The sequence below is a fragment of the Rousettus aegyptiacus genome, unplaced genomic scaffold (genome assembly GCF_014176215.1).
Source record: "Rousettus aegyptiacus isolate mRouAeg1 unplaced genomic scaffold, mRouAeg1.p scaffold_m13_p_14, whole genome shotgun sequence".
NCBI lineage: Eukaryota > Metazoa > Chordata > Mammalia > Chiroptera > Pteropodidae > Rousettus > Rousettus aegyptiacus.
Window position 1 is genome coordinate 22,502,496 of NW_023416289.1, and position 21,464 is coordinate 22,523,959.

The window sequence follows — 21,464 nt, forward strand, 5'->3', positions numbered from 1 at the left end:
TTTTGTTCTTAACCAAAATGGCACCCGTGGTGAATGTCATGAAAACTGCTGAAATGCCTCACGATCTCCTTTAGCTTGTAGTGTACACTAGATGGTCAACTAATTCTTAAAGGAGCTCATTGGTGGCGGGGCGGGGGGAGGTGGGGATCACTAATCAGTCTCCACCTATTTTTTATAGTTCTTGTCATTTGAAAATGGGAAAGGAGCACACACACACACACACACACACACACACACACACAAAACTTCTTGCCTTCTTCCATCTGTATTTTCTTTACTAAATTATCCAGTCTTATAAATATTTGAATAACATTTGGTCAGGATAAAATCTTTCCTGTCAGTTCAGTGCAAGAACACTTTTTGGCTCCTGAGACCATAACAGTCAGATAAATTAATATTGATTTGTTAGAAAATAGTTTTCACTCTGTCTAAACATCTTATTCTGGGCTCTTGAACCAAAATTATGAATTTAAAAGCAGCAAAATAGTTCTTCACAGTTTTCCCAGTGAAACTAATTATGGGCAGATTGTGAAAAATGTATTGGATGCAATTTCTAACGTAGAGTTCTGCTCACCAAAATTCAGAGAAACCAGAGGTTCAATGTCTGATTTATTTGAACAAGTTGCAATTTGGTAGACAGGAGAATTTATGTAAATAGTTTTTACAATTTCCATTGGGATAACTCAATACATTAATATCTAACATATAGAAGAAGATGAAGGGGAAACCTTTTTTTTAAACTGATAATTAGTTTTACCTAATAGAAGAATCACATTTTTTCTCCTTTTTATTTAGGTGTATGTATTTTTTTAAAAAACAGCTCACTCATCTATTGCATCGATATGCAGTATGTAGAGTCTGACTGTATTTAGACTTGTCTGTTAATTACATCTATGTATAGGAATGAGGGTAGAAAATTAAAATAGTAAAAGTAAGAAAATAAAACATTTCCCATATGCCCATGCCCATTTTAAACATTTATGTTTTCTTTTTGTTTTAAAAATGCATTTATTTTTTGCCTTGTAAAACTCTCAAAACATTCAATGCATTCAGTATCCTGCTTTATTTACTCAATATTATATGAGAAGTAAATTCTAAATGTGATTTTTGAATGGTGGCTTGGCAAAGGAACACTCCCTATTCTTTTGGACATTTACATTGTTTTCAGTTTTAACTAATACAGCATTGGACATCCCTGTACAGAATTCCTTATTTGAATTGCATATATTTTTAAAGATAGATGCCTACAACTCTCTCTCTCATCTAAAGTGTTTGGAGACCCTTGGCACATATTGTCCAATTGCTTTCTAGGAAATATAATAGATATTATAAAGAAAAACATACATAAAAAAGAACTATATGTAAATCACAAGAAAAAATATATAGAGAAAGAATATATATTAAAAAACTGCAGAGGCAGCTATAATTAAACAAAAAGAAAGACTAGAATTCTGGTTCCCATCTACATCAGCTGTATAGTAAAGAGTTTACTCAAAGCCCTCCATTTTTGGAAAGCATTATTAGAGCCTTATAGGATGTTAATGAACAGCTATCAGGTCAAGGATACTTTTTCTTTCAACTAGTTCACCAAAGCATCCATATAATATAAAAGCAAATATGAAATCCTTAAAGTTTATAGAATCTTCTGGGTTGAGAAGGAGAAATTTCAGTTTTCATATTGTCAATCTCAAGCCTTTTCTGAAATTGGAAGTGACATTCTAGCCGTGTGTGTACGTAATATATATATAGCGGGGCAATATATATATGGAATGGAACCTGAGTCTAGTGCTTGGTTTGGAGAGTGAACTATTTTCTACCATAGATTAAGCTGAACTAGATCGTATGTCAAAAAAGAATCTCAATGTCAACTTAATCCATTGTCATAGCTGTAAAATGCTATTTCATTATACAAGTAATTCCCTAGTGGGTTTCTCCTGACTTTCTATGCAGCTCAATCCTATTTTAATCTGTTGTGGTTTTTCCCCCCTCTCTCCCAACTCCAGCATATCAGAATCATTAAATATATTTGCTTCCAAGGCACCTGTTTGACATTCACGTAAATTATGAAAGTAAGGTAGGAATGAAATGAAGGCAACAAAGAGTGTTAAACAAACAAACAAACAAACAAACAGAAACCTTTAAGAAATAGCTAAAAACAATACAGCAACTCTCCAGGACATTTTAACCCTTTTCTTTGGGAATTGAACAAGCGGCCGAAAATCCCAAATTCCATTGCTTGGTGCTGACGTATTTATGAAAGGGTCAGGTATGATGATGTGTGGGTAGGTTCTATATCATACTTGTGTTTGAATTTCTATGAGTCTTTTAAAGATGAGGGTTTTCCAGATGTGACAAAAGAAAAGAAAATTTCCAAATCAAAATTCCCATTTGCCTTTCAGGATGTTGAATTTTCTCCACATTTGTGCAATTAAGGGTTTTGCTGAGTGAGCTTAGGACTCTGTCTCTTTAAGTGTTTAACAGTAATTGGTTCATGTCCTAGTGTTCATTGAAAATCCTAGACATTTCATGTAAAATCTTCTTAATGAGGGGATGAATTTTTCATTCACATTAGAAAGCTCACTCTGACAAACAATTTCTAAATAAAACTTTGGCGACCTGACATCCCACATTGGACTTGACAGAGAGGACAGGTGCATTAGAATATAACTGTATGGCGATCCTTCAAGCTGTCAGCCATGAATATTTTATTTCTTAATGAATCATCTTTGTGAAATGAACTTTCTTGTTGTAGTGTCAGTGCCATTTACAACAAAAAGCCGGCTCCTTTTAAAAGGTGAGCTCTGTAAAGATGCTGACGCCTGCATAAAATGCTTAACCCTCCCAGAGGTATAGGGGGCAATTCTGGGCTCTGTGTTTCCCTTCGCTTTCTGATTGTGACTTGAGAACTCGCTTCAGCCAGAATGAGCACACTGCTTCTCTTCTCAGAACTGGAATTCCAAGTAAAGTAACCACCCAATGGCAGCCTCTTTGGCCATCGAGTCCCTATTGTTGTGAGGCATCACTGCTAGTCTTTTCATTATTGTTTCACAATCTAGTTTCTCACATTGTAAGGCCCATGAGGTGCTATTAGCTGGTGCTAACTGACAGCTCTAGGCAGGGAGCCTTTCTCTGATCCCAGTTCCCCTCTCTTCTTGATCTCAAAGATCACTTTTGTTTGCTCATCTTGAGGATGCAGGAAGCTTTCATTCTGATGATGGCCTTAAATATCTCCCCACTGAAGGAGCCAAAACTTATTTTTATGTTGCTATGAAAAGTCTCCTGAGATATGTCTGTGGCTTGAGGTAGAAAGATTTTGCTCATCTCTAGACACAACACAGACAATAGAATCTGTCTCCCCAAAATAGCCCGGGGTTAGTTCTATACCCTCTGCCACTAACTGGGCTATTGGTGCAGTTCTAGGATGATACCGATTTTCCTTTTTTTTTTTTCCTTTAAGCTCATGGTCTCAACTGTGTTCTCAAGACTGCCTAGTAATCCTATTTACTTAGTCTGGTTTCTCTTCTGTTCCTCATAGTGGCTATTTCAAGCTTCTTCATTTTCCCCAAGCCCCACAGTTTGCCACCTCCCCCTGGTGGCCTTACCTCTAAAATTAAAGAAACCTTCATTAGTCAGCCCTTCAACCCTACCCTCAACTTCCTACCCTCAACTCACCTCAGAAACTGACCAACCTTTACCCCTAGCCTAGCCTCCTCCCTTTTCTCAATGGACATGCTCCTATTTGGATTCAAATCTGCAGTCAATTTTGCCAAAAGCTGTGCTGTGGACTCTACTCTCGGTCCCACCTTTCAGGAATATGGCTTAATCAATAAAGTGGTAGGACTCTGTACCAGGAATTGGATAATTACAGACATTGTCTGTTTTTATAAGCATAATTATGTTGAAATTCACCAACACCGATTAGTTTATGTATTGTCTATGGATGCTTTCATGCTCCAATGGCAGACTTGAACCTTTGCAACAGAGACAGCATGGCCCACAAAGCCTAAAATATTGTCCATCTGGCCCTTTACCAAAAATCTTTGCCGCCTCCTGAATTGTACAGGGGTCAGAAGTCTTAACCTGCAAACAGGGTTTCCTATCTAAGGGTCTGCAATGAAACTCAAGTAGAATCAGTGTGCCTCGGAGTAGTAATTCTTGCTCTCGGCAGTTTATGCTTCACTCTCACAGCTTCAAATATATTTCAGCGCGCTATAATAACCATGAGAACTGGCCTGTATCCACGTGGCTCCACGCAGGAGAAAACCCAGCCAAGTTTGAAAGCACTAAATGGGCCCAGAGGAAATGGAATAAGCTAGAAATTTGTTGTTTCCTTTTCGTTAGGTTTAAGTGAGAATTATGTTTTTTAGCAAACTCTCAGTGTGGGCAGGTGACAATTTTTGCAGATATTATTTTTTCCTCTCTTTAAACTTGTGCAATGCAGGTCTGTGTTTCTTTCCACGTTTATTACAGTAGCTGGTCTAAAGATGTGTCTAAAGATATGTAATTCTCACCTTCAGAAAGAGAGTTTCATTTGCAGTCTCTAGAGAAAGTCTGTACTCTAGGATGAATTTTCTATTACTGTCTACCGTTATAAGTTACCCAAATTATTTAATTAAATTAGGTATATACCAATTTATATCTCTTTTTCCAGAAAATAGATCTTTGTTTGTTTTTCTCTCCTCTTCCCTCAATAATAAGAATTTTCTAGAATCTAAAGCCAATGGCGCAAAGACTTTATTACTCCTGGGGAGACACTCCCACACCCAAACACACACACAGATATTTTTTTTTCTAAATGAAGCCAATGTCATAAGTTTTGAAGCGAATATATGTATGCGCACATATGCACATTTGGTAAGGGAGGCAAATTTGCTATTGAAATGTGATTACTTAAAAAGACAGCCCTAAGAATAAATAGAAGTAATACAAACAAAAGTAAATAAAGAAAACCTTCTTCTCACACTCGTATTTGACCTCTTGGCTCTCCGTTACTCTAAACCCTCATTTTCTTAACGAGCATCCCTCCCATCCCATCTGGATCTTTGGCGGCTGTCCCCTGCCCACAATCAGGATGGCTGGTCCACAAGTCACTGTAAGCACTGGGCAGACCTCCTGTCTTCCCCGAAATGGTGCCAATGCTTTCACTTCCCTTTGCAACCAGCCCTTGTAGTGGCTCTTTTGATAAAGAGAGCAAAGGAAGAGAAAGAGAAGAGAGATGCTGCCCGGATTTGGTTTGCTCACTCACCAATATTTTCCAAACACATTCTTTCCCCAAACCAACATCCTGATCATGTCTTAGCTGAGTACCTCTACTATTATGTAAGGATCACTTCTTCACTCACCATTTTTTTTACCTAAATACGAACTTAAGTCTTCTTCAAGGTAACCATGTATAGGTAATGATGGGGTTTATGCCTTTTTTGCTACTACTCAGTATGCTTTCAAAGCTATTATCATAAAGAAGCTAGATGCATCTCTGTACCACCTCATACTGAACCTCCTTCCACCAAGAGAATGAACCCCTCTTTGGTTCACACATTTCAAGGCTTTACAAGGGAGCACACAGTGGGCCTCGTTCATCCGCATTTTCAGTAAATCACAGGGCGTTTCTCCTAAATTCCTCTAAATGGCTGTGAGTCTGTTTCACAGTAAATCAGATTTATCCCAGAGGGTTGAATAGTTCAAGGATATATAGACATTTTTGCTCAGAAATAACAATATTACAATCCTCTTCATTTATTTCTTCTCTTTTTTGTCTCCCCCATTCACTGTTTTCCACCCCTGTTATCTCAGTCTCATCTGATATTTGAATAATAACATGCAATTTCAAATTTAGGATTTATTATCTGTAAATCTCATCATAATGCTGTCAACTCTTGCCTTTCTCCCAAGTTCATGTCTTCCTCCTCCCCTCCCCCAGCTCTGCAAAGACTTTTAAAGATTTCACTTCATTAAATTATTTTTATAATGAGATCCTGTTACCAGGGAATACAGAGTTAAAAAGGTGATCTCACTAAAAGTAATTAGCATAAGACCTGCTGGACCTGTAGAAGTGACTGGATCGTAATCAATAGCAATATGATTACACCCATGCAGCAATTATAAATTATTTAAAACACTACCCCTAGGTTACTGACTAGTTGCCTTTAAATTAAATTCTCTGTCAATAATTGATGCAAAGAATTAATGTGAGAACACCTTCAGTTACTGAAACTTTTTTTAAGGTGGCATAAAATATTGAACTGTTGCTCGTCATTAGCAGCTGGGCTGTCTGTTTGCTGTAACATCCTTCTTTTCTAAATTGGTCAAGAAAGACTCTCAGAACTTGAAAGATGACAAATGATTCTGAATCTACTGCTGGATAGTCTTCTAAGGACATCGAAATGCCCCAGTAGAAATTTCATAAATGAAGACAAAAGAAAAAAACCATAGCCTCTCAATAATAACTATTTTTATCTCTTAATCGATGTTCACAAATACACCAGCGAGCATAGTTTTCTTGACTATGTTTCAGTTCTTTGTTATGGCCTGTATGGGATAGGGAAGGTCTTACCTACTTGAGAAATCATGGTCTGCAATATTTAAGCAGTCAACGATATTGAAAAAAAAAAAAAAAATTCCAGGCCTACAAGTGTGTCTTAGATAAAATAGGTTACTTTCCTTGCTTAACGAATGCCTTCTGCTTCTGGCTAACCGTTGTCACTTGCCTGTCATTGTTTCCTCTGCCACACTCATTCTCTACTAGCAATGAGCATAGTGGAATCTAGACAAGTATGGAGGACATTCAAGGATTAGAAAGTTGTCCAGATGTGGTTCCACAGTATAGCGGTTAGCATGTCTGCTTTATATGCACAAGGTCCTGGGTTCACGCCCCAGTGGAGCCACGGTCCGTGGTCTATGGCCATGTCACCCTGAACAAGCCCGATCCCGTCTGACCTCGGAAGCTAAGCAGAATCGGGCCTGGTTAGTACCTGGATGGGAGCCCACCTAGGAAGACCAGGTGCTGTAGGCATAAATAATAAATAGATAGATAGATAGAGAGATAGATAAATAGATAGATAGACAGACAGACAGATAGACAGACAGACAGACAGACAAAAGTAGCCCGTTAGCACACCTGGGTCCTGTCTGATTTCACAAGGCAAGAGGTGCTCAGTAGATGGAAGTGATGTAAGAGATGAACCAAGCTTACTTCATTTGTGTATTCTAAGCCAAGTCCTATGCTTGGAGACAAAGCTTGGTAAAATGTCATCTCTGTCCTCAGGCACTCACAGGCAGAGACTGATAGAAAAACCTCAGAGTTCTCTGGTAGCCAGAGCAGGAGCCCTCAAAGCAGACCTTAAGGTTAGAGAAGCTTCTAGAATCAAGGGACCCTATCCCCATTTTGGTGTGTAAACAGCAGTTATGCAGACAAACAAGGGAGGTTCTGCAGGCTGACAGGGCACCTCCCCAACAAAGGCACACAGAGGTGAAATGGAATGACTCAGACTATAACTGGGGTGTGAGGGGCAGGGGAAAGGTCCTTCCTGACCACTCTTTGCTTAAAGTGAGGGACGGCATTCTTTTATGTCTGTTAAACCCCAGTGCCCTTCTAGGCATGGCGTCAGGGCTTGAAAAATGACAGCCCCTTGCCTGTCTCCTTTTGTATCTAGTTTGAATATTTGAGGCTATCATAATGAGTCCTCCACTTTCGATATATTTTCTTTATTTTTATATTGTCTAGATTGACTTCTCTCTCATTTTCTTTCGCTCCTTAGGAAACCATGTCCTTGCAAAACAAACACGAGAAATAAGAAAGGGTACGATTATTGTCTAGACATTTTCTACTCCTGTTTACTGCTGCTTCTTCCCACAGGGCCGCCATTTCAATGTTTGCTTGCAACTATAGGCTTGTATACCCTTTTATTTTCTTCTTTGCCTGGAATATTCTTTTGTTTGGGACCCTCTCCTAGTCCCAAAGGGCCTTTCCAGCACCGCTCTGAACTTATTAGCATCCCTCTAGTTCCAGAAAATGCCCTTCCTGTATTACTTTTTAATGTGCCTTTCTCTGCCTCTCGAATCTTTACCCTTCACTTTCTGTTCACACAGGTAAGAGGAAACTCATCTCAAACAGTATCTTCTGTTTTCCAGCAACTTAGAACAGAAGATTATCCACACAAGTCTTTTGATGCATGATATTTTCCTTGACAAATTTGTCACTTTCTGAACAGATAGCCTGGTTTGTCATGTACTTGAGTACCAAGCACTCCCAAATGCCACAGAATAATTTCTTTTGTTGTGGTAATTTTAAATGTTTACTTTCATTTCCCAGTTAGCTTTTATCTTTTAATTTTAGAAAATTATACAACACAAACACGTATATACCCACCTGACTGTTATGTCATTGAGTTAATAGGATATTTTAGATTCAAGCCTATGAAGGTTCTAACTCCAGCTGAGCAGAAAGTACCCTCTCCCTCACCAAATGTATTAGAGAACATGAAAGTTACTGGCTTTTAGTGGTACTTAAACCATGTAGATAATAAAGTCTTAGACTGTTTTTTTTTTAGTCCAAATTGTTTGTAGTCAACATTTTCTACTAGTTGGAAGTGCGTGGACTTTGGAAACCAACTTTTTCTACTCTACCTCATTCACTGCTGCAGCTGTAGGTGGCCTGATTCTAACTTTTAACTCAAGATGATTCTCTTCTTTTTATTTCCATGAAACAAATTGATTAAGGTGTCTAGTGAGCAGCGTGGTTCTCACGCCTGCCCAGCCTACTCGTGTGTATCTTAAAGCTGAGTGAGGCCGTGGGAAGAATAGAGAGGATGGAAGGGCATGCTAGAGCTAAATAGGTTGGAGGACAAAGACAGAAAACATGCCTAGCAGGTGTTTACAAGCACATGAACTTGACCTTCAGATGCTAGGATGGGCGTGCTTCGGTTTTCCACATTACACTCTTTTGAGAAAAACGGTGACTAACCAAGCATAGCGCGTAACTCACTTCTCAGAATTTTCAGTCCGAAATTATCTGATGACTGGACTGATTCTGATTACCATTGTTCCAGCAGATCCACCCAGGCACCTCAGTGACTGGGTTTGCAGAAGGCAGAGATCCTACGCATCCTCACTTGTGGCCCGGGGAGCCTTACTTCCCATCATGCCACCAGGCACCTGTTTACGAGAACTCAGCGCTATTCTAAGTATATGTCTTATCTCGGCAGTGTGATTAGGAAAATAAACTCGATGGTTTGCCTTCAATGTTTCCATCATGAGGGGAGTTATTAGACGTGTGCCGAAGTGCAATATCCGCTTCTTCAAACCACATTTCAAAGTTGATAGCATCACCGGACTGAGAACATTTTTAAAAAGCCAGGTTTACCCAATTAAGAGAAATAAAAATCTTCCCGTTCATCAGTGGGTTTGCCTTACTTTTCTGTGGGTTTCTTTTCTCAATTTATTATTTAGAAAAGGACCCAAGTTTCGACACATGCAGCATCTTCCTTTCTGATTCCTGGTAGCCTGTAAACACAGCAGTTCACCGAAGAGCATTGTGTACATTCTCAGTTGAGGCAGAGCCTCATGGCATTGTCTGTGCTGTCACATGGTGGTGGTGACAGCGGCCTACCTCTCAGCACAAGGCTCTCATCCTGTGGTTTCTTGTGTTCTTTCAGTCCACCGTTCTGCCAACCCTGAATTTGTTGTCAAATTTGCACTGTACACAGGAGAAGCCTCGTTCACCTTTAAATTTTAATAGGGAGCATTTGAAAGAGATTCCATTGAAACCCTGCCCAGTTCGACAGTGCAAACCCAAACAAGAAATAACTTTTTATAATGTTTACCTTCTTCAACTGCTATTATATTGCCTGTCGATCTTTAAAAAGTGCACTGGTCAGATAGATTGAGGAACAGGAGACATAAGTGTACTATGGTTCTGGTAAATTCAGAGATTCTAACAAAAATAAGTTTTCTTAAGAACCATGTCAATTGATTCATAGTACAGGGCTATGTCAAGTTGAATGGTGTGCTCTCATGCCAGGAAGCTGATACCCACAGCTTAGAAAAATTCAGTCTTTCTTTCATATCACCCCTGCTTTCTCTTGAGGAAAAAAATAAACCCGTGAATTTGGTCCTGACATTAATGTAACTTCCCAGGTTGTAGATATTTGATTTGGCATTTTCTTCAAGAAAAGAACAGTTATCAAACTTTGAATCAAACATTTCTTTTCACAGATGAGTAATCACCAAAGATATTTCTGAAGGGACACTAAAAAACATTCAAGCAATCATTATTTAGAAAGAAAGAAAGAAAGAAAGAAAGAAAGAAAGAAAGAAAGAAAGAAAGAAAGAAAGAGAAGGAAATAGAAATAGAAATAATAATGGAGAAAAAAAAGATGTGCTAATCATGTTTTAAAAATAATTAAGTATTTCCAGAATGTACTTAATCATTTTTTTTTAAAAAAAGTCACCACCAAATTATTTTTATAGATCCACTTAGTTATCCTCAGAAATAGAAGCTTGGGGAAAGGACTATGAAGTGATAGGCTTCCCGAAGCCACTCTGTGTTTACAAAGTTATCAAAAATGGGCTGGGGCTGCTGATGGTAATAAGGAGAACAGGGGCCCTTAATTGTGTGCCATACATCCGTTATCACTCTGAAGCTGCACCACACTCTTGCAAGGCTCATGTTGCTTCCCCAGCTTCTTCAGGTGAAGAAATTGCTGAGGCTGATAATTAACTTGCCCAAGGTCACATTGCAAATGAGAAGCAAACCTTGATAATAACCCAGGACATCTGACTCCTAAGCCCATCCTTTCTCCACAAAGCATGATTTACTCAGATAATAATTAATAGACGATTCCATAAGTAATCTTAAAATAAAACTTCCAAGCACTTTTGTGGATTAGATTATAAAACTAAAAAGTAAGGTCCATTGTACTAATATAAAATTGGACCTGTGAAGTGACATGACTCTTGGCAAGTGTGTGTGTGTGTGTGTATGTGCACACACGTGTGTGTGTGCACGCATGTGTGTATGTACGTATGTATGAATGTATGAGAGAGAGAAAGAGAATGAGGGAGGGAGGGAGAGGGAGAACATTTATATATACATGTATACATACGGTATTGATGTATATGTAATTTCCATACCATAAAAGTAACATATATTAAGGATTTACTTTTCTGGATTTTGACAAATGTGTATTTGTACATACTCATGGAATCACCACCACAATTAAGATACAGAACATTCCTATCACCCCAATACATTCCATTATTCTTATTTTCAATAAATCTTTTCACTTTTAGAAACAAACACTGTACCTCTTTCTATTACAACAACCTAGATTTACTTGTTTCAAAATTTCATTGAATGGCAATCGTACCTATTTCTGTGTCTGGCTTCTCGTGCTCAGCATCAGGTTTTTGAGATTCATCCATATCGATGCAGGTACCAGTAGTTTTCTTGCTCAATGCTGTGTACTGTCCCATTGTAAAAATACACCACAAGTAGTTTATCCATGCACCTGTTGATGAGCGTTAGGTCGTTCTCATTTTGGGGCTGTTATGAATAAACTTAACTATTCTTTCATAAATTTTTTTGCGTGCTTTTAATTTTTATTTCTTTTTCAAAACACGTAGCTGTAGAATCTTTTGCTCTTAGGGTATACATGTTAACTTTTTAAGATGCTGCCAAACAGTTGTCTAAAGTGACTGTACCACATTAAACTCCCACTAGGCGTGTGTGAGAATTCATGTTGCTTCACATCCTCGCCAGTACTTGGTATTTTCAGTCTTTTTAATTATAACCATTCTAGTGGGCGTGCAATGGTATCTCTTGGTGGTTTTATTTTGCATTTTCCTGATGAGTAATGCATCTTTTTATGATCTCATTAGCCATTTATATATTTTCTTTCTGTGTAGTACTTGTTCACATGGTTGGCCATTTTTTTTTTTTAAAGCGGATTGCTTGTCTTTTTATTGTTTAGTTGTAGTTCTTTATGTATTTTGGCTATAAATGTTTTTTCATATGTATTGTTAATTTTCTCCTAATCTGTGTCTTCTCTATTCATTCTTTAATGATGTCTTTTGAAAAGCAGAAATTTTTAATCTTGATAATTAAAAGATTGAACTTTTAATCTTTTTTCTTTTATAGTTAATGCTTTTTTGCATTCTAAGAAATCTTTGCCAATCCCAAGGTCACAAAGATATTTTCCTATGATTTGTTCTAGAAGCTCCATAGTTTTAGATTTTGCTTTCAAGTCTATGTTTTATGTCAAGTTAATTCTCGTATATGGTGTGAGGTAAGGGTAGATGTTTATTTTCCCCCATATGGATCTTCAGTTATTGTCATTAAATTTGTTGGGAGACTAATAGCCTTACTGAATTTTCTTGACTCCTTTGCTGAAAATCAATTGACTGTTTTGTGGATCTACTTCTAAACTCCCTGTTGTACACCAATGATCTAATTTTTTTCTTGTATGCCTAGACCTACCGTGGCTTTACAATAAATTTTGAGTTAGGCAATGTAAGAATTCCGACGTTATTCTGTATTTCAAGATCATTTTGATTATTCTAGATATTTTGTTTTTCCATTGAAATATTAATATCAACTTATCAATTTCATTAAAAGGCCCGTTGAGATTTTATTTGACATGGTACCGAATCTATCGATCAATTTGAAGAGGATTGAAATTTTAGCAATTTTGAGTATTATAATCCATGAGCAAGCACCTCTTTATTTAGGTCTTCTTTAATTTCTCTCATTGATGTTTTATAGTTTTTAATATAGAGGTCCTGTACTTTTTTGTCACATTCGTTCTTAAACATTTTTCTTTTTATGATATTGTAAATGATACTTTAAAATTTCTTTTTTAATTTTTTGTTGCTAATATGTGGAAATAAAATTGATTTTAACAAATTGATCTGATATCCTATGACCTTGAACTTTATTTATTAGTTTCTCCTCTTTTTTTAAGATTCCATAAGATTTTCTGTGTCTCTGAATGAAGATAGTTTTCCTTCTTCCACCCTGATTTTTATCACATTTGTTTCTTTTTCTTCTGTTAATGCATTGGAAGAATCAATGAATAGAAGTGTAAAGAGCAGATGTCATTGCCTTATTTAATATTTGTCTGTTATATATGATGCTAATTTTCTGTTTTTAGTACATGTTCTTTATCAGACTGAGGACTTTGCATTTATTTCTAGTTTACTGAGAGTTCTGTTATGAATAGCTGTTATATATTTTTTATACTTTTCTTATTATTTTCTGTGTACCAAAGGGAATTCAGCTCACTGATAAAAAGGATTGGTGCTTGGAACTTGACTCCCAGTCTTTGAGCCGCCTGGAAATGTGGCCAGGTGCAAGTAGCTTATTTCTCTGAGTCAGTTTCCTCATCTGGAACTCAAAAATGTATACAAAAACCTGACCTGATGTAGTGACTGACAATAGTGAGCACTCCACAAATATTAGCTATTATTATGGCATTTTTGGAAAACTGGGGTTTATATTCCAGCATCACGAAAAAACTTGTCCTGAACACTGACGATGATGGTAGCCCTGTCAGCCACTGTCATCTTTAAAGACAAGATATGACCACCAGTTTATGGGTTGATCTTAGTAGATTTTTAATGGATACCCAAGATGGCTCTACTTTTTCACATTTCACTCTTCTAGTTTGAAAAGTTTAAGTAGATCTGTGTGATCCCTGAAGAATATGTGCAAACTAGCATTAAGATGAAAATCTTTTATATTTGCTCTGTAGCTTGGAAAACTGATGCATGGTCTGCTTTATTCCACTGGCTCCTAAGGTTCAGGTATTAACATAAATACAGCCCATTAACACTTGTTCCTCTCTGTCAGGACATAAATTAAGTCTGCAGGTGTTCCATGAAGCTGTACCCTTGGTACTAATTAAGCCTTGATAATTAGGTTTGTTAAATTCAGGACTTTAAGCTTATATTCCCTCTTTGGGTTACCAAAACGGAGATGTGCAGCATAGAAACCCTCCCCCACTTTTTTTTGTTGTTGTTATCTGCAGAGAGCTTTGCCACTCCTTGTCTATTTTATTCCTATATTTATTTGTTTTTAAATGAAGAAGGAGTCAGTAACAGACCCTTCACCATTTCACCAGTGTTGGGTGTACCTGTGTCCGATGAGGTGCAAGTCTTTTCTTCTCCTGTTTTGTGTCAGCACAGATGCTGTAGTGGGAAGTTTCCAGCTCCATTTCTGCACACGCTGAATGGGCCCCAATCTGTGCCTTAAAGCCCAATGAACTGTCACTCCTCAAGAATGCACGTTATAATCATTAAAAACTATGCATATAATGAATGAGCTTATCCTTCAAGTAATGTGTATTTGTATTTTTTTTTTGCCTTAAAAAATGAGACATCTTATTAATAGGAAAGTGATATTTCAAAATGAAGAGGTTCTCTTTAGCTCTCAAAAAAAAAAAAAAAAAAATCAGAGCGGTCCCTACTCCCACTGGAGTTTTCCAAGCAGAGATCCTTACCTGGAGGACCACAAGGATATTTCATGGCTGTCAGGTTATTTGTAACCAGTACACAAACCACAGAATTATCTAATCAAAATAGATTTTCTCTCCAGTTCATCTTTCCTCTTTGGTTGCTTTATAAATCTATTACTCATCAGATCGGATGTTTGGCGAATGCCATTTTTCATTCTGAATAAATGGAATCATAAAAACAACTCTATTAAGCGCTGCTTTCAATAATATTCATGGCAATCATGCTAACTTAATAGCCTCTGTTCTTTTATTTGAGGGATATTAAATAAAATTATACTTTTAATCAGAAGCATTTAAAAAAAAAACAACAGTTTATACTGCAGGAGACTGCCATAATGCAAATCCATTTTATGTTTTCTTTAGCATTTGCTATCCAAGAGGACCAACGATTAAACCTCTATAGCAGAGAACTGGATTTTACGGGTGTTCATATTTTATAGTTTCAAAGAACTCATTCTACAGAATGGGCCACCCTTCTCTGTTCTGACCCTACCTCTCTATTAGCGTTTGCTTACATCTACAAGCTCCTATTTTCTCCTTCAAGCATGATATTCAAAGTCTAAAGCGCAAAACTCTTGTCCCTCCCCTGATGACAGCAGGAGAGGAAGGAGACACAGGTTAAGAGATGGACTTTGAAGCAAAGGGTTTAGCAATAATCCGAAGGTTTACTTTTGTTTTTCTAAATGTGGGAGGGCAAAAAATCAGGGGATATGTTTTTGCAAGGACAGACTATTTAATGAAAGTTTTAGAATATAAGACATGTTATAGAATATCTTTAGAGAGCTGTATTTAGATAGGAATGAGGCATACGTGCTTGAATTATTTCTTCTTTCCCCCTTCTTCCCTCTTCTGCATTTCTTTTTTTTTCTTTTTCTCCTCCTCCTCCCCACTCCCAGCCCTCCCCCCTTAACTAGCTTGTAGTCAGTGTTCTAAACACTGGTGTACAATCTAATGTCCCTGCTCAGTGCAGTGAAGAGATGACAGGAATTTGTGGGTGACGTGTGTCCCAAGTGGGCATCAAGCAAACAACGCCCCTCTGTCCCTCACTCTTGAGGAGGCAAGAGATGAGAGAAGCTCTTGGTGTGGAGCTGAATGGTTGCTGCAGGTTTCAGGGCTGGCTGGCAGTTTCTACATGTACCTCCTATGGGAAACACGAGAAATATTTCTCTTCTTGAAAATCAGACAGTCTGGCAGCAGACCCAGTTGCGTTTGAAGCACTCTCGCACACTCCACCGTGTCAACAACTTAGCCTTATTACTTTGCAATAAAACCCCACACTAAGTCCCTTTGTATCTGTTTTGGAACTGCTTCTCCAGTGCATAATTGGCATTACAGGGAGGAAAAGTGCTCTGAGTAATATTATTCACAGAGTAAAGAGTCACCACTGATTAATTAGCTGAAAGACAAGGGGATGGTGACTTTTTCTCTTCACGTTGGAAGCCGCTTGTATCCCGCAGCCCCCACGTAGGGCAGGGAGGAAAGGCAAGGCTGAGAGGTGGGTGAAGAGCTGGGACTGAGGAATTTCAGAATGGCAGGCAGCTTGTGTGACTGTGGCATATTGGGCCTTTCCCGTGATTGCAGCAGGGGCCTAGGCCAGAGCCACACCCCAGCAGAAAATCTAACGCCAGCTTCCAAATGTTCTCTCTTGCTCTCTTGGGCTGCAACCCGCATGCCATGGCTAAACCATCAGGCCAGGCTCTGCAGGGACTGCAAGCCCGAAGCAACTCAGTATTTCCAGCTCAGTGCAAAAGGCCAGCACTTTGCTAAGTAGGAAGCTACTTTCCCACCCACTGCCTTCTAAGAATGAAAGCAAATCTGTTGTGCTCTTTTTCCTCCTTCAGTCTCAGCCTTGATTTGCATGATTGTTATTTTTCCCTCCATCTAATTTTAGCTTCCCAACTGAAGAATAAAGGAAAAGTCAGTAGGGACAGGATGATTTCCCCCAGCAACTTGCATAGCAGGAGTCCCCGTTCACATTTCTGGATCTGCCTTTTGGGACCTCTCAGGAGACCTCACTTTAAAGCACAGAGTCTCTTCAGTCTGCGTTTCCTCATCCCTTAGATGAAGGAGCTTGGCTAGGTCACCTGCAAGTTTCTTTCTAACCCTGTCATGCTAGGAGTCCAGCGCATTTGCAACATAATTTGTCTAGGGTGATGACTGTTCATTCGACCAACCCTCTTTGAGAACTTAACCACATGCTGGGAAAGAGGCTTGGGAGCCCCTGTGAATAAGACCGAGCATAGAGAACCAGGCTCCGAGCTAAAGGGAGAAAGGGTCTGCAAACCGGCATGACACAGAACAGTCAGATGTGAGTGCTAACCAAGGTGTGCATGAGGTGCTGAGAGAGATCGGTTCCAGCCTGAGCTCTGGACCCTTCACGGGGGCGCACAAGGAAAGGAACTTAGATGGGAATTTCTAACCTTCTGCACTAGTTTGAGGAATGAGGTGGAGGAGGAGATCAGTAGTGACCAACATTAATATATTTTTTTAAAGTAGTGTAGTTTTTTTTGTTTTTTGTTTTTTTTTTGTTCCAAAAGCGTCACTCTTACAAAATATAATAAGCCTGTGAGAAAAGGTTGCTTATCAGGTTTCCATCGGTTGCCTTTCTGGCTTTAGGTTTCCTTTCTCTGCTTCTCCTTCAACTCCAGCAGCGGGCGGTAATAATACTGTCAATCTCACTGGTTTGTCTGAAGGTTCAAAGAGATGCTTATGTGTGGAGAGGGCTTAACACACTACCTGGCAGGTGGTTATTAGCCAATAATTACTCAAAAAATTCCTAAACCAATAAGTATCTCTTGCTGTTGCTACTGAGATATGCAATGATGTAACCAACATGGGACCTGCAGACCTGCACGTTTTACCACATTGCTAGCTACAGTGTAACCCAAGTAGAGAATGTAGCGCCTGGAGTCAAACCTAGTTCAATCCTCCGTTTCACCCTTTCTTACTCACTTTTTCAGAATTTGTTTTCTTTAACTGCAAAACGAGCTTAATAGTAACAAAGATGCTGAGGATTTGAGATGATCATAATAACAGGACTATTAAAAATGGTAATCGTGCTAGCATCTACCATGTGATGTCTTGGGTTCCTACGATGTGCCAGGCACTGGGGAATGTTCCAGTTAGTTCTCAGAACTCTGTGGAACTAGTGTTGTTATTCCCAATTTACAGAGGAGGATCTGAAGGTACAAAATAGATCACATAGCTAATGAATGGAGATTCCCTGAGCCTGGCAAATGGTTAAAACCCCATAAGTTATAATCATTACATCAAGACAACACCTTGATCCTATTATCAACATTACCTCTTTCCTAAAAGTAGGTAATAGCCACCTATGAAAGCAAACAGGGAAAGCCTTTTTGTAGAAAATTGTTATTAAACTAGCAACAGACACAAAGTCAAACTATTGTTACGACATTTTTAAAGCAAAAATTGACAATTACAGATGTTTGCAATGTCATCACTTAGATGATCTTATAAATGCCCTCCTTGAGTAGGACGCAGTCACTAAAAAACTACATACTTTCTTCGTCAGGTTCAGCCTGCCTCCTAGGTGTTTGCGCTCTGATTACAATGACCGTATCGTTTATTATCCAAACTCAGACATTTTTGAGAAAGGAATGGGGCAGGTAATTACACTGGGACAATGGGCGGAACTCAGGACATCTGGTCATCTTAATTATGACCGGCTATACTGACCACTTTCTAAAATTCCGGGGCCTTTGCATCTGGCCTTTTTTTCAACTTTCGGTTATGCCACTGAATCCTTAATTTACTGGGAGAAAGGAAATAATCATCTTTGTCTCCTTTTAAAAATCACCTTCATTTTTCGGTATCACATCCCATCGGTTCTCTGTATTATGTCTCCTTATCCTCTCCCTACCTCCCAACAGAGCACTTCCTCCTGGAGTGTTATTATAACTGTATAAAACATATTGTCATTCGTTCTTCTTTTTTTTCTTCTTCTTCTTTTTTACTGGAAGTGTGAATCTCCAAGACTTTTTATTTTGAGGCTCAATTTAAAAATATCATGTAAGGAGGCCTTCAATGGCGCTGGCCTATGACTATATCCCTAGACGTCAAGATGCTGCTCTGGGCATAAGGTTAATGGCAGGCCCTAGGAGAGAAGAAAGGCAAATTACATGCTAATTTCAGTCATGTGTTGGGTTCACACATATTTGCTTCCAACTTGAAGAAAATCTGGGATAGGAAGATTCTGCTCTAAAAGGAAGGAAGGGAGGGAGGGAGGGAGGGAGGGAGGGAGGGAGGGAGGAAATAAGAGAAGAGAAGAGAAGAGAAGAGAAGAGAAGAGAAGAGAAGAGAAGAGAAAAAAGAAAAGAAAACCAAATGACTGCTAATGGCCCCTGGAAAGAATTCTTTCATTAATAAAAGGATGGTCCCTGAACCTTAAGATCTGAGCCACCTCAATGCAAGAAGAGTGGCATCCTATTTGTGAAATTCATTTTTAAATAATTTCTTAGAAAGATGTGTCATGGCATTCTCAATTTCAAATGTTAGTAGTGTAGGGGAGAAAAAATTTTTACTCAACCCTGACTGGGTCTGAAAATTAAACTGAGAGAGTAACAGGAGAAAAGCATATGGATTTATTTAACATAAATTTTATGTGACATGGGAGCCTCCATAAGGAAATTAAGACCCAAACAAAAGTTAGACATGAACATTTCTATGCAAGGTGTGATGAAGAGTGGACGGTCGGGAGGAATATGATACGTTAATGAGCATGAGTAAGGGTAGTAAACTGGGGGACACTTGGGATATTTCTCCCAGGTCCCATTGTCTTCAGGGGTAAGGATGTTTCTTTTCTCAGGAAGGCACCTCTCCTGTGAGGGTTTTATGACCTGTTTCAAGGGAGAAGGGGGACCGGAATCAGAGTAACTTTCCTGTTTCTGCCATTTCCTCAAACTCCTTCAGCTTAAAATATTCAATATGCCAAGGTGCCACAGTTCGGGATAGCTCGTTCTGAACCTCATCAATTACATCAAACACATGTCCACCCAAATTGCCAGAACTTGGCCAAGATACAGCTTTGTGCTAGGAACTTAGCAGTCATTCAAGAAATGTTTGTGGGATGGGTGGATGGATGGATGGATGGATGGATGGATGGATGGATAGATGACTGAATGAATTAATGAATGAAGGAATAACTTAGGCTACGGTATTTGTGTCTCCTTGGTTCCAGGCTTGGGGAAAGCCAGGAGTCTGCAGAGAATCTCACATAACTCCTTGGGATTCCTCAGCAAAGCTTGGGCAATCTAGGGACAGCTAGGGTAACAACCAGCCATGAAAGGTGAGTTACATCCTGAGGCATTTTTGGAAAAGAGGTGTTTTGTCTCTACTAGGCAGGAAGGAGTAAAAGGAAGAGCTGAATTTAGCTCGAGGAAAGCCTCTTGGTCTTGAATGAGCTGACTTTGTTACAGGGCAAAGCTGGCCCAGCAGGAAGGGCTCTTTGATATGTCAGTGTTCCCTGATAAGAGCTTCTAATTGCCCCACCCACAAGCTGGAATTCTCTAGGGGGAAGAGAGTCCCAGGACCCTGCAGTGGGTTGTCTTTCTTGGTTCTCATCTCTTCAATTGTCCTCTGCAGAATCAGGCCCCAACTGTAATGTAGGTCACCGCTTCTGAAGAGAAATGTACACATCTTTTAGGGGGTGTCGGAGGAGGAGAGGGAAGAACCTAGAGAAATGAGAGGATCAAAACCCTCTGGTTGTCATTAGGGAAGGCAGAGGTTTCTTTAGGATGGAGGTTCGTCAAGATGTGGAAAGGAACTTACTCCAACATCTTTGTGAGTACGCCAACTTTAACCTCCCGAAGTTCCTTCAACTCTTCCGTGATAAGGTCTCCTGACCCTGTATCACTCAGGGTGGAAGAATATGTCAAACTTCTTGACTGCATGGTGGTCTCATGTGTGTGTGTGTGTGTGTGTGTGTGTGTGTGTGTGAACAAGGAAACAAATATACAAATAAACTATTGGCAGATGGTTAGGTCATAAAATAAGTGTTGATTAGGTAATAAAATTGGTCAAGTTAGTAGAGTGAGAGGGTGTTACTTTAGATGGGGTTCAGAGGGCTTCTTTGAACAAGATTCGTTTAATCAGGGCTGAAGATGAAATGGAGCTGGCCAAGGGAAACAGGAGGAGATCAGTCACCAAAGAAAAAGGGAGTAGCAAGTACCAAGGCCTTTGGCAGGACAGAGGTTGGCAAACTCACTAACTGCAAGGGGCTGGGGGCTGGGACCATAGTGAGTACACAAGAAGGGAGAGGAGGCTGGGAGCACTTATGCACAGATTTTCAGGCCGTAGGAAAGAATTCGGAGTTTATTTCAAGGGACCAAGCCCTGGCGTACTAACACTATGGCGTTTGTAGTACCCAAATTGCAGTGCAAGTAAGCTTTATAATCTTTGGTTTCTCAAAGCTCAAACTACTGCTAAGTATGTACCAACTTTGCTATTTTATAAACAAGCACGCTTTTGTGCCCCCCTTTACCACGTGGTTATTCAGCGTGGCCAACAATGAGAGACAGGTACTTACACATGTCAACATGCCCAGGGGGGAAATATTGAAAAGCCAGATCCCGTTAGGTGCAAGTGGCCTTCGAGCCTCGTGTGCTTTCTGTTCAGCTGTTAAGATTGTTATTAAACTTTATGGACCATAAACCCCATGGAAACAAGGAAAGTGAACGTCCATGCTATTACAAGAGTGTCAAAACAGGAGCCATATTTCATGGCCTGAATAGTATGCACAGTTGGCCTCTCCCACAAGTCTGGAGTGCCTTCTGTACGGTTTTAGCCCCAGCCTCTCTTTTGCCTCTGAGCGAAGCCCACCATTTGGTGCTGAGGTTTTCTGGATATGACATTCCTCTCTAGTGAACATCCTCTTTTAGATAATCTAGGCATAAGTTCTGTTTCCTCAGAGATGTGACCCTGACCATTTGTCAG

At 39.2% G+C, this 21,464-nt stretch overlaps 1 protein-coding gene and 1 pseudogene across 2 annotated transcripts in view; both read left to right on the forward strand.

Annotated features, from left to right (window-relative positions):
• WWOX (WW domain containing oxidoreductase) overlaps positions 1-21,464 on the forward strand; it is an 887,845-nt gene that overhangs the window by 611,492 nt on the left and 254,889 nt on the right. The window lies entirely within an intron of this gene.
• LOC118611597 lies at positions 6,894-7,012 on the forward strand (annotated as a pseudogene).